Raw genomic sequence first — 11,595 nt, 5'->3', positions numbered from 1 at the left:
CAGTACGATAAATAAAGCTTTTTGACTTTGCAGAATATTTTACATGTGTGTCCCATAGATTCATCAGAGATTCTAGTTTTGGATAAAGGCAAGTACATTTCAAGACAATACAACATCCCTGTGTATGACATTGGCATTCGAATGAGAAGTGAATTTGGTTCAGGACGGTTCTTGGAATGCTTGGCATTTAGGTTATTTTAGGTCAACTCTTTGGGAAATTCAATTAGAGTGTTTATTGAATGGTTTTAGTGAGCTGAATGGTTGCCATGTCATGTCATAGATGGTCTAAAACATGACTCTTATTTCTAAACTAGTTGTGTTGGTCAGATAAGGCGTCTTACATGATGTATTTAATCCAAGATAATGAAGGATGAGTAAGAGGCAGATCATTCTAGAGGAAGTAATTTTGGTTTTGAGAGAGGCATTCTTAGGGAAATAGGCCTTGGTGTGTTCATTTAGAGCTGGGCAGGATTGAGTTCCGGAGAGAGGAGGGAAAGGATATTTGGGTAGGGGGAAGGGCATTGGCAGAGCCTCAGAGGCCTGACGGTTCCTGGGGCCTTTGTGGGAATGGTGGGAAAGTTGGGTTGCAGTCAGCCTGTGGGTAGCCTGGACGTTGGGTAATGAGCGTGGCCATCAGTTGATGGGCGCCCTCTCTAGAGTGGTCTGTAACTTGCCTCCTCCCTGAGGAAGTGTGACACGCTTCTGCTAGCTGCAGTGTCTTCCCCACAGCTGTGCTGTCCATTGAGGAGAAGGGGGCCTGCTCTGCCATGGCTTCCTTACTCCTCAGGGTATGGCGTGTGAGTTATTTTAATAATGTATCAACCTGCCTTTTCTTTCTTTTGTCACGATGCATTTGCTTTCTAAAGTGGTCTTGTTTTCAGGATAATAACTGGGTTTCCACAGGGAAAATCATAACGTATGAGGCAAATTACTGACTAAAGGCAAATTCCTGACTTAAAAAATGAATCTCTAATATTTTTCTAGTAGTTCTTCTTTTGTTTCAATTTTTGTTTTGTTAGTTTTGTAAAGAAACTTATGGATAGTAATTTCTGCTCAGGTGGATAGTGGTACTGTTTAGCACAGCTCATTGGTCTTATGAAATTTTACAAATGCAGTCTGATTCATTCCAGCCAAGTTAATTATGAGGTACGTAATTTTTTGCCCCAATGGAGACAAATGTAAAAGACAGAGATACAGAAATCATCTTCAGTTTAGATTGAAGAAATTTTAGTTACTACTGTTTGTTCCTGCTATTTGATCACAGTTTATTTTTATTTTTTGAAGCCTGTCTCTAATCAAATAAGATTTAATGATTTAGAAGTAATAGAGGACCCTGACTAAACTGACAAGAAAAGTTAATTTAAGGACAAGCATTGATTTTTAAAACTATAAAAGTACATTTCATGACTTGATTTCAAGATGATCTGGTGGTATCCTTATACGGTCGCAGAAGGAAGTCCACAGTGGGACGAGAATGATGCTTACAAATCAGCACCCTTATTATCTATTACTGAAGATGTCTTAGTCCAGGCCAGTCTGCCTACCACCTGTGTGGTACACTGTTGATTTCATTTTTCTTCCAGTATTTACTTTTGGTTCGGGACCAATTATCTAGCTGTGATGGGATTCTTGAAAAGTATCCTACATCTTGTACTTAGTGAACTAGTGATTGTCCTGTTTGCAGACATTCTTTCTGAGGCTCTACTCTTGCCTCGAAAACCTACATTTGCAGAAAGGGAAATGTATAGGTTTTCCTTTTAAATGTACTTATTTTTATTTATTTTTTAATTTATTTTTGGCTGTGTTGGGTCTTCGTTTCTGTGCGAGGGCCTTCTCTAGTTGCGGCGAGCAGGGGCCACTCCTCATCGTGGTGCGTGGGCCTGTCACTGCCGCGGCCCCTCTTGTTGCGGAGCACAGGCTCCTGACGCGCAGGCTGAGTAGTTGTGGCTCATGGGCTTAGTTGCTCTGCAGCATGTGGGATCTTCCCGGACCAGGGCTCAAACCCGTGTCTCCTGCACTGGCTGACGGACTCTTAACCACTGCCCCACCAGTTATTGTTTTTTGAAAACATTATTTCCTCTTTTGTTTTTATGTGAGGACGCCTTTATTTATTTATTTTTATTATTGTTTATATTTGGCTGTGTTGGGTCTTTGTTGCTGCGCGCGGGCTTTCTCTGGTTGTGGCAAGTGGGGGCTACTCTTTGTTGTGGTGCGTGGACTGCTGATTGTTGTGGTTTCTCTTGTTGCGGAGCACGGGCTCTAAGTGTGCGGGCTTCAGTAATTGCAGCAGCTGGGCTCAGTAGTTGCGGCACACAGGCCCTAGAGTGCGTGGGCTTCAGTAGTTGCGGCGTGTGGCCTCAGCAGTTGTGGCTCGCGGGCTCTAGAGCACAGGCTCAGTAGTCGTGACGTACGGGCTTAGTTGCTCTGCGGCATGTGGGATCTTCCCAGACCAGGGCTGGAACCCGTGTCCCCTGCATTGGCAGACGGATTCTTAACCACTGCACCACCAGGAAAGTCCCAGACTTTCCTTTTCTTAATGACAATTTTGAAGAGTCCTGGTTCACGTATTTCATAGACTGTCCCTCAGCTTGGGTTTGTGTGATGTTCTCCTCGTGACAGGAAGGGAGTTAGGGTTTTGGGGAAGGAGATGTTTACTTTTCATATTTTGTTTCATCTCTATCTCTTGGCTTTTTATATAAGATATTCAATGCATTTAGATATATATTTTAAAAAGCAGGCTTGTAGACTATTATTTTATAATCTGCTTGCTATATTGTAGTCTGCTTGGGATGATGCTGGTATGCTTTCTTTTTTTCGGTACACGGGCCTCTCACTCTTGTGGCCTCTCCCGTGGTGGAGCACAGGCTACGGACACGCAGGCTCAGCGGCCATGGCTCAGGGGCCTAGCCGCTCCGCGGCATGTGGGATCTTCCCGGACCGGGGCACGAAGCCGTGTCCCCTGCATCGGCAGGCAGGCTCTCAACCACTGCTCCACCAGGGAAGCACGGTACACTTTTGTTTTATTTATGCAGTTGGCTCTCTTGCATTGATTTACATTTTATTGATAATAAAGCTCAACTGCTTTGGATTATGATGTGTTTACAAGGCTACACAGATAATCTGGAAGGGGAAATGAAGAAATACAAATGACAGAAAATGTTTTATAATAATAAAATTTTCTTGGCAAGCAGAAACCTTTTCTCAAAGTCAGTGTTTTAATATAATTTGCTTGCTTCATAAATATGTTTTTTTTGTTTTTTCATATCTTTATTGATTAGTAAGCATGTTAAATGACTTGGGAGGAATCTCACTCTCTTCAAGAAATAATTTGGAATTCTTGATCTAGAATGCTGAGAATTCTCAAAAATGGGTCAGGAAAATCAATGTAATAGATGGAGAAAAAATCTCAATTTTAGCTGTTGATATAACTTTTCTTAAATTTAGGGGTTTTTTTATAATTGAAGTTACTAAAACAGATGGTGGAAGGTCCATCAAGATATTTATTTTATGTAATGAAAGCATTTTACTTTGCTGTATTGAATTCCATTCATTCTGGAATTTAGGAGCATTTACCTCTTTATGAAAGAGATGATTCCAAGTAGAAAATGATTGATGACCTTCGCTTCCAGTTTTCTTCTCAATAGACTTAGTCTCTCTTCTAATGCTTCTTGCATACTCAGTAATTGTATAAGTTTTAGAGAAAACTGCAGGTCTGGCTGAATATTAAGCACAGTACGATAAATAAAGCTTTTTGACTTTGCAGAATATTTTACATGTGTGTCCCATAGATTCATCAGAGATTCTAGTTTTGGATAAAGGCAAGTACATTTCAAGACAATACAACATCCCTGTGTATGACATTGGCATTCGAATGAGAAGTGAATTTGGTTCAGGACGGTTCTTGGAATGCTTGGCATTTAGGTTATTTTAGGTCAACTCTTTGGGAAACTCAATTAGAGTGTTTATTGAATGGTTTTAGTGAGCTGAATGGTTGCCATGTCATGTCATAGATGGTCTAAAACATGACTCTTATTTCTAAACTAGTTGTGTTGGTCAGATAAGGCGTCTTACATGATGTATTTAATCCAAGATAATGAAGGATGAGTAAGAGGCAGATCATTCTAGAGGAAGTAATTTTGGTTTTGAGAGAGGCATTCTTAGGGAAATAGGCCTTGGTGTGTTCATTTAGAGCTGGGCAGGATTGAGTTCCGGAGAGAGGAGGGAAAGGATATTTGGGTAGGGGGAAGGGCATTGGCAGAGCCTCAGAGGCCTGACGGTTCCTGGGGCCTTTGTGGGAATGGTGGGAAAGTTGCGTTGCAGTCAGCCTGTGGGTAGCCTGGACGTTGGGTAATGAGCGTGGCCATCAGTTGATGGGCGCCCTCTCTAGAGTGGTCTGTAACTTGCTTCCTCCCTGAGGAAGTGTGACACGCTTCTGCTAGCTGCAGTGTCTTCCCCACAGCTGTGCTGTCCATTGAGGAGAAGGGGGCCTGCTCTGCCATGGCTTCCTTACTCCTCAGGGTATGGCGTGTGAGTTATTTTAATAATGTATCAACCTGCCTTTTCTTTCTTTTGTCACGATGCATTTGCTTTCTAAAGTGGTCTTGTTTTCAGGATAATAACTGGGTTTCCACAGGGAAAATCATAACGTATGAGGCAAATTACGGACTAAAGGCAAATTCCTGACTTAAAAAATGAATCTCTAATATTTTTCTAGTAGTTCTTCTTTTGTTTCAATTTTTGTTTTGTTAGTTTTGTAAAGAAACTTATGGATAGTAATTTCTGCTCAGGTGGATAGTGGTACTGTTTAGCACAGCTCATTGGTCTTATGAAATTTTACAAATGCAGTCTGATTCATTCCAGCCAAGTTAATTATGAGGTACGTAATTTTTTGCCCCAATGGAGACAAATGTAAAAGACAGAGATACAGAAATCATCTTCAGTTTAGATTGAAGAAATTTTAGTTACTACTGTTTGTTCCTGCTATTTGATCACAGTTTATTTTTATTTTTTGAAGCCTGTCTCTAATCAAATAAGATTTAATGATTTAGAAGTAATAGAGGACCCTGACTAAACTGACAAGAAAAGTTAATTTAAGGACAAGCATTGATTTTTAAAACTATAAAAGTACATTTCATGACTTGATTTCAAGATGATCTGGTGGTATCCTTATACGGTCGCAGAAGGAAGTCCACAGTGGGACGAGAATGATGCTTACAAATCAGCACCCTTATTATCTATTACTGAAGATGTCTTAGTCCAGGCCAGTCTGCCTACCACCTGTGTGGTACACTGTTGATTTCATTTTTCTTCCAGTATTTACTTTTGGTTCGGGACCAATTATCTAGCTGTGATGGGATTCTTGAAAAGTATCCTACATCTTGTACTTAGTGAACTAGTGATTGTCCTGTTTGCAGACATTCTTTCTGAGGCTCTACTCTTGCCTCGAAAACCTACATTTGCAGAAAGGGAAATGTATAGGTTTTCCTTTTAAATGTACTTATTTTTATTTATTTTTTTATTTATTTTTGGCTGTGTTGGGTCTTCGTTTCTGTGCGAGGGCCTTCTCTAGTTGCGGCGAGCAGGGCCCACTCCTCATCGTGGTGCGTGGGCCTGTCACTGCCGCGGCCCCTCTTGTTGCGGAGCACAGGCTCCTGACGCGCAGGCTGAGTAGTTGTGGCTCATGGGCTTAGTTGCTCTGCAGCATGTGGGATCTTCCCGGACCAGGGCTCAAACCCGTGTCTCCTGCACTGGCTGACGGACTCTTAACCACTGCCCCACCAGTTATTGTTTTTTGAAAACATTATTTCCTCTTTTGTTTTTATGTGAGGACGCCTTTATTTATTTATTTTTATTATTGTTTATATTTGGCTGTGTTGGGTCTTTGTTGCTGCGCGCGGGCTTTCTCTGGTTGTGGCAAGTGGGGGCTACTCTTTGTTGTGGTGCGTGGACTGCTGATTGTTGTGGTTTCTCTTGTTGCGGAGCACGGGCTCTAAGTGTGCGGGCTTCAGTAATTGCAGCAGCTGGGCTCAGTAGTTGCGGCACACAGGCCCTAGAGTGCGTGGGCTTCAGTAGTTGCGGCGTGTGGCCTCAGCAGTTGTGGCTCGCGGGCTCTAGAGCACAGGCTCAGTAGTCGTGACGTACGGGCTTAGTTGCTCTGCGGCATGTGGGATCTTCCCAGACCAGGGCTGGAACCCGTGTCCCCTGCATTGGCAGACGGATTCTTAACCACTGCACCACCAGGAAAGTCCCAGACTTTCCTTTTCTTAATGACAATTTTGAAGAGTCCTGGTTCACGTATTTCATAGACTGTCCCTCAGCTTGGGTTTGTGTGATGTTCTCCTCGTGACAGGAAGGGAGTTAGGGTTTTGGGGAAGGAGATGTTTACTTTTCATATTTTGTTTCATCTCTATCTCTTGGCTTTTTATATAAGATATTCAATGCATTTAGATATATATTTTAAAAAGCAGGCTTGTAGACTATTATTTTATAATCTGCTTGCTATATTGTAGTCTGCTTGGGATGATGCTGGTATGCTTTCTTTTTTTCGGTACACGGGCCTCTCACTCTTGTGGCCTCTCCCGTGGTGGAGCACAGGCTACGGACACGCAGGCTCAGCGGCCATGGCTCAGGGGCCTAGCCGCTCCGCGGCATGTGGGATCTTCCCGGACCGGGGCACGAAGCCGTGTCCCCTGCATCGGCAGGCAGGCTCTCAACCACTGCTCCACCAGGGAAGCACGGTACACTTTTGTTTTATTTATGCAGTTGGCTCTCTTGCATTGATTTACATTTTATTGATAATAAAGCTCAACTGCTTTGGATTATGATGTGTTTACAAGGCTACACAGATAATCTGGAAGGGGAAATGAAGAAATACAAATGACAGAAAATGTTTTATAATAATAAAATTTTCTTGGCAAGCAGAAACCTTTTCTCAAAGTCAGTGTTTTAATATAATTTGCTTGCTTCATAAATATGTTTTTTTTGTTTTTTCATATCTTTATTGATTAGTAAGCATGTTAAATGACTTGGGAGGAATCTCACTCTCTTCAAGAAATAATTTGGAATTCTTGATCTAGAATGCTGAGAATTCTCAAAAATGGGTCAGGAAAATCAATGTAATAGATGGAAAAAAAATCTCAATTTTAGCTGTTGATATAACTTTTCTTAAATTTAGGGGTTTTTTTATAATTGAAGTTACTAAAACAGATGGTGGAAGGTCCATCAAGATATTTATTTTATGTAATGAAAGCATTTTACTTTGCTGTATTGAATTCCATTCATTCTGGAATTTAGGAGCATTTACCTCTTTATGAAAGAGATGATTCCAAGTAGAAAATGATTGATGACCTTCGCTTCCAGTTTTCTTCTCAATAGACTTAGTCTCTCTTCTAATGCTTCTTGCATACTCAGTAATTGTATAAGTTTTAGAGAAAACTGCAGGTCTGGCTGAATATTAAGCACAGTACGATAAATAAAGCTTTTTGACTTTGCAGAATATTTTACATGTGTGTCCCATAGATTCATCAGAGATTCTAGTTTTGGATAAAGGCAAGTACATTTCAAGACAATACAACATCCCTGTGTATGACATTGGCATTCGAATGAGAAGTGAATTTGGTTCAGGACGGTTCTTGGAATGCTTGGCATTTAGGTTATTTTAGGTCAACTCTTTGGGAAACTCAATTAGAGTGTTTATTGAATGGTTTTAGTGAGCTGAATGGTTGCCATGTCATGTCATAGATGGTCTAAAACATGACTCTTATTTCTAAACTAGTTGTGTTGGTCAGATAAGGCGTCTTACATGATGTATTTAATCCAAGATAATGAAGGATGAGTAAGAGGCAGATCATTCTAGAGGAAGTAATTTTGGTTTTGAGAGAGGCATTCTTAGGGAAATAGGCCTTGGTGTGTTCATTTAGAGCTGGGCAGGATTGAGTTCCGGAGAGAGGAGGGAAAGGATATTTGGGTAGGGGGAAGGGCATTGGCAGAGCCTCAGAGGCCTGACGGTTCCTGGGGCCTTTGTGGGAATGGTGGGAAAGTTGGGTTGCAGTCAGCCTGTGGGTAGCCTGGACGTTGGGTAATGAGCGTGGCCATCAGTTGATGGGCGCCCTCTCTAGAGTGGTCTGTAACTTGCCTCCTCCCTGAGGAAGTGTGACACGCTTCTGCTAGCTGCAGTGTCTTCCCCACAGCTGTGCTGTCCATTGAGGAGAAGGGGGCCTGCTCTGCCATGGCTTCCTTACTCCTCAGGGTATGGCGTGTGAGTTATTTTAATAATGTATCAACCTGCCTTTTCTTTCTTTTGTCACGATGCATTTGCTTTCTAAAGTGGTCTTGTTTTCAGGATAATAACTGGGTTTCCACAGGGAAAATCATAACGTATGAGGCAAATTACTGACTAAAGGCAAATTCCTGACTTAAAAAATGAATCTCTAATATTTTTCTAGTAGTTCTTCTTTTGTTTCAATTTTTGTTTTGTTAGTTTTGTAAAGAAACTTATGGATAGTAATTTCTGCTCAGGTGGATAGTGGTACTGTTTAGCACAGCTCATTGGTCTTATGAAATTTTACAAATGCAGTCTGATTCATTCCAGCCAAGTTAATTATGAGGTACGTAATTTTTTGCCCCAATGGAGACAAATGTAAAAGACAGAGATACAGAAATCATCTTCAGTTTAGATTGAAGAAATTTTAGTTACTACTGTTTGTTCCTGCTATTTGATCACAGTTTATTTTTATTTTTTGAAGCCTGTCTCTAATCAAATAAGATTTAATGATTTAGAAGTAATAGAGGACCCTGACTAAACTGACAAGAAAAGTTAATTTAAGGACAAGCATTGATTTTTAAAACTATAAAAGTACATTTCATGACTTGATTTCAAGATGATCTGGTGGTATCCTTATACGGTCGCAGAAGGAAGTCCACAGTGGGACGAGAATGATGCTTACAAATCAGCACCCTTATTATCTATTACTGAAGATGTCTTAGTCCAGGCCAGTCTGCCTACCACCTGTGTGGTACACTGTTGATTTCATTTTTCTTCCAGTATTTACTTTTGGTTCGGGACCAATTATCTAGCTGTGATGGGATTCTTGAAAAGTATCCTACATCTTGTACTTAGTGAACTAGTGATTGTCCTGTTTGCAGACATTCTTTCTGAGGCTCTACTCTTGCCTCGAAAACCTACATTTGCAGAAAGGGAAATGTATAGGTTTTCCTTTTAAATGTACTTATTTTTATTTATTTTTTAATTTATTTTTGGCTGTGTTGGGTCTTCGTTTCTGTGCGAGGGCCTTCTCTAGTTGCGGCGAGCAGGGGCCACTCCTCATCGTGGTGCGTGGGCCTGTCACTGCCGCGGCCCCTCTTGTTGCGGAGCACAGGCTCCTGACGCGCAGGCTGAGTAGTTGTGGCTCATGGGCTTAGTTGCTCTGCAGCATGTGGGATCTTCCCGGACCAGGGCTCAAACCCGTGTCTCCTGCACTGGCTGACGGACTCTTAACCACTGCCCCACCAGTTATTGTTTTTTGAAAACATTATTTCCTCTTTTGTTTTTATGTGAGGACGCCTTTATTTATTTATTTTTATTATTGTTTATATTTGGCTGTGTTGGGTCTTTGTTGCTGTGCGCGGGCTTTCTCTGGTTGTGGCAAGTGGGGGCTACTCTTTGTTGTGGTGCGTGGACTGCTGATTGTTGTGGTTTCTCTTGTTGCGGAGCACGGGCTCTAAGTGTGCGGGCTTCAGTAATTGCAGCAGCTGGGCTCAGTAGTTGCGGCACACAGGCCCTAGAGTGCGTGGGCTTCAGTAGTTGCGGCGTGTGGCCTCAGCAGTTGTGGCTCGCGGGCTCTAGAGCACAGGCTCAGTAGTCGTGACGTACGGGCTTAGTTGCTCTGCGGCATGTGGGATCTTCCCAGACCAGGGCTGGAACCCGTGTCCCCTGCATTGGCAGACGGATTCTTAACCACTGCACCACCAGGAAAGTCCCAGACTTTCCTTTTCTTAATGACAATTTTGAAGAGTCCTGGTTCACGTATTTCATAGACTGTCCCTCAGCTTGGGTTTGTGTGATGTTCTCCTCGTGACAGGAAGGGAGTTAGGGTTTTGGGGAAGGAGATGTTTACTTTTCATATTTTGTTTCATCTCTATCTCTTGGCTTTTTATATAAGATATTCAATGCATTTAGATATATATTTTAAAAAGCAGGCTTGTAGACTATTATTTTATAATCTGCTTGCTATATTGTAGTCTGCTTGGGATGATGCTGGTATGCTTTCTTTTTTTCGGTACACGGGCCTCTCACTCTTGTGGCCTCTCCCGTGGTGGAGCACAGGCTACGGACACGCAGGCTCAGCGGCCATGGCTCAGGGGCCTAGCCGCTCCGCGGCATGTGGGATCTTCCCGGACCGGGGCACGAAGCCGTGTCCCCTGCATCGGCAGGCAGGCTCTCAACCACTGCTCCACCAGGGAAGCACGGTACACTTTTGTTTTATTTATGCAGTTGGCTCTCTTGCATTGATTTACATTTTATTGATAATAAAGCTCAACTGCTTTGGATTATGATGTGTTTACAAGGCTACACAGATAATCTGGAAGGGGAAATGAAGAAATACAAATGACAGAAAATGTTTTATAATAATAAAATTTTCTTGGCAAGCAGAAACCTTTTCTCAAAGTCAGTGTTTTAATATAATTTGCTTGCTTCATAAATATGTTTTTTTTGTTTTTTCATATCTTTATTGATTAGTAAGCATGTTAAATGACTTGGGAGGAATCTCACTCTCTTCAAGAAATAATTTGGAATTCTTGATCTAGAATGCTGAGAATTCTCAAAAATGGGTCAGGAAAATCAATGTAATAGATGGAGAAAAAATCTCAATTTTAGCTGTTGATATAACTTTTCTTAAATTTAGGGGTTTTTTTATAATTGAAGTTACTAAAACAGATGGTGGAAGGTCCATCAAGATATTTATTTTATGTAATGAAAGCATTTTACTTTGCTGTATTGAATTCCATTCATTCTGGAATTTAGGAGCATTTACCTCTTTATGAAAGAGATGATTCCAAGTAGAAAATGATTGATGACCTTCGCTTCCAGTTTTCTTCTCAATAGACTTAGTCTCTCTTCTAATGCTTCTTGCATACTCAGTAATTGTATAAGTTTTAGAGAAAACTGCAGGTCTGGCTGAATATTAAGCACAGTACGATAAATAAAGCTTTTTGACTTTGCAGAATATTTTACATGTGTGTCCCATAGATTCATCAGAGATTCTAGTTTTGGATAAAGGCAAGTACATTTCAAGACAATACAACATCCCTGTGTATGACATTGGCATTCGAATGAGAAGTGAATTTGGTTCAGGACGGTTCTTGGAATGCTTGGCATTTAGGTTATTTTAGGTCAACTCTTTGGGAAACTCAATTAGAGTGTTTATTGAATGGTTTTAGTGAGCTGAATGGTTGCCATGTCATGTCATAGATGGTCTAAAACATGACTCTTATTTCTAAACTAGTTGTGTTGGTCAGATAAGGCGTCTTACATGATGTATTTAATCCAAGATAATGAAGGATGAGTAAGAGGCAGATCATTCTAGAGGAAGTAAT

This window comes from Mesoplodon bidens (assembly GCF_964165515.1).
Source record: "Mesoplodon bidens genome assembly, contig: HAP1_SCAFFOLD_494, whole genome shotgun sequence".
NCBI classification, from domain to species: domain Eukaryota; kingdom Metazoa; phylum Chordata; class Mammalia; order Artiodactyla; family Ziphiidae; genus Mesoplodon; species Mesoplodon bidens.
The sequence above is the reverse complement of the archived record's forward strand: the minus strand, read 5'-3'. Positions refer to the sequence as shown.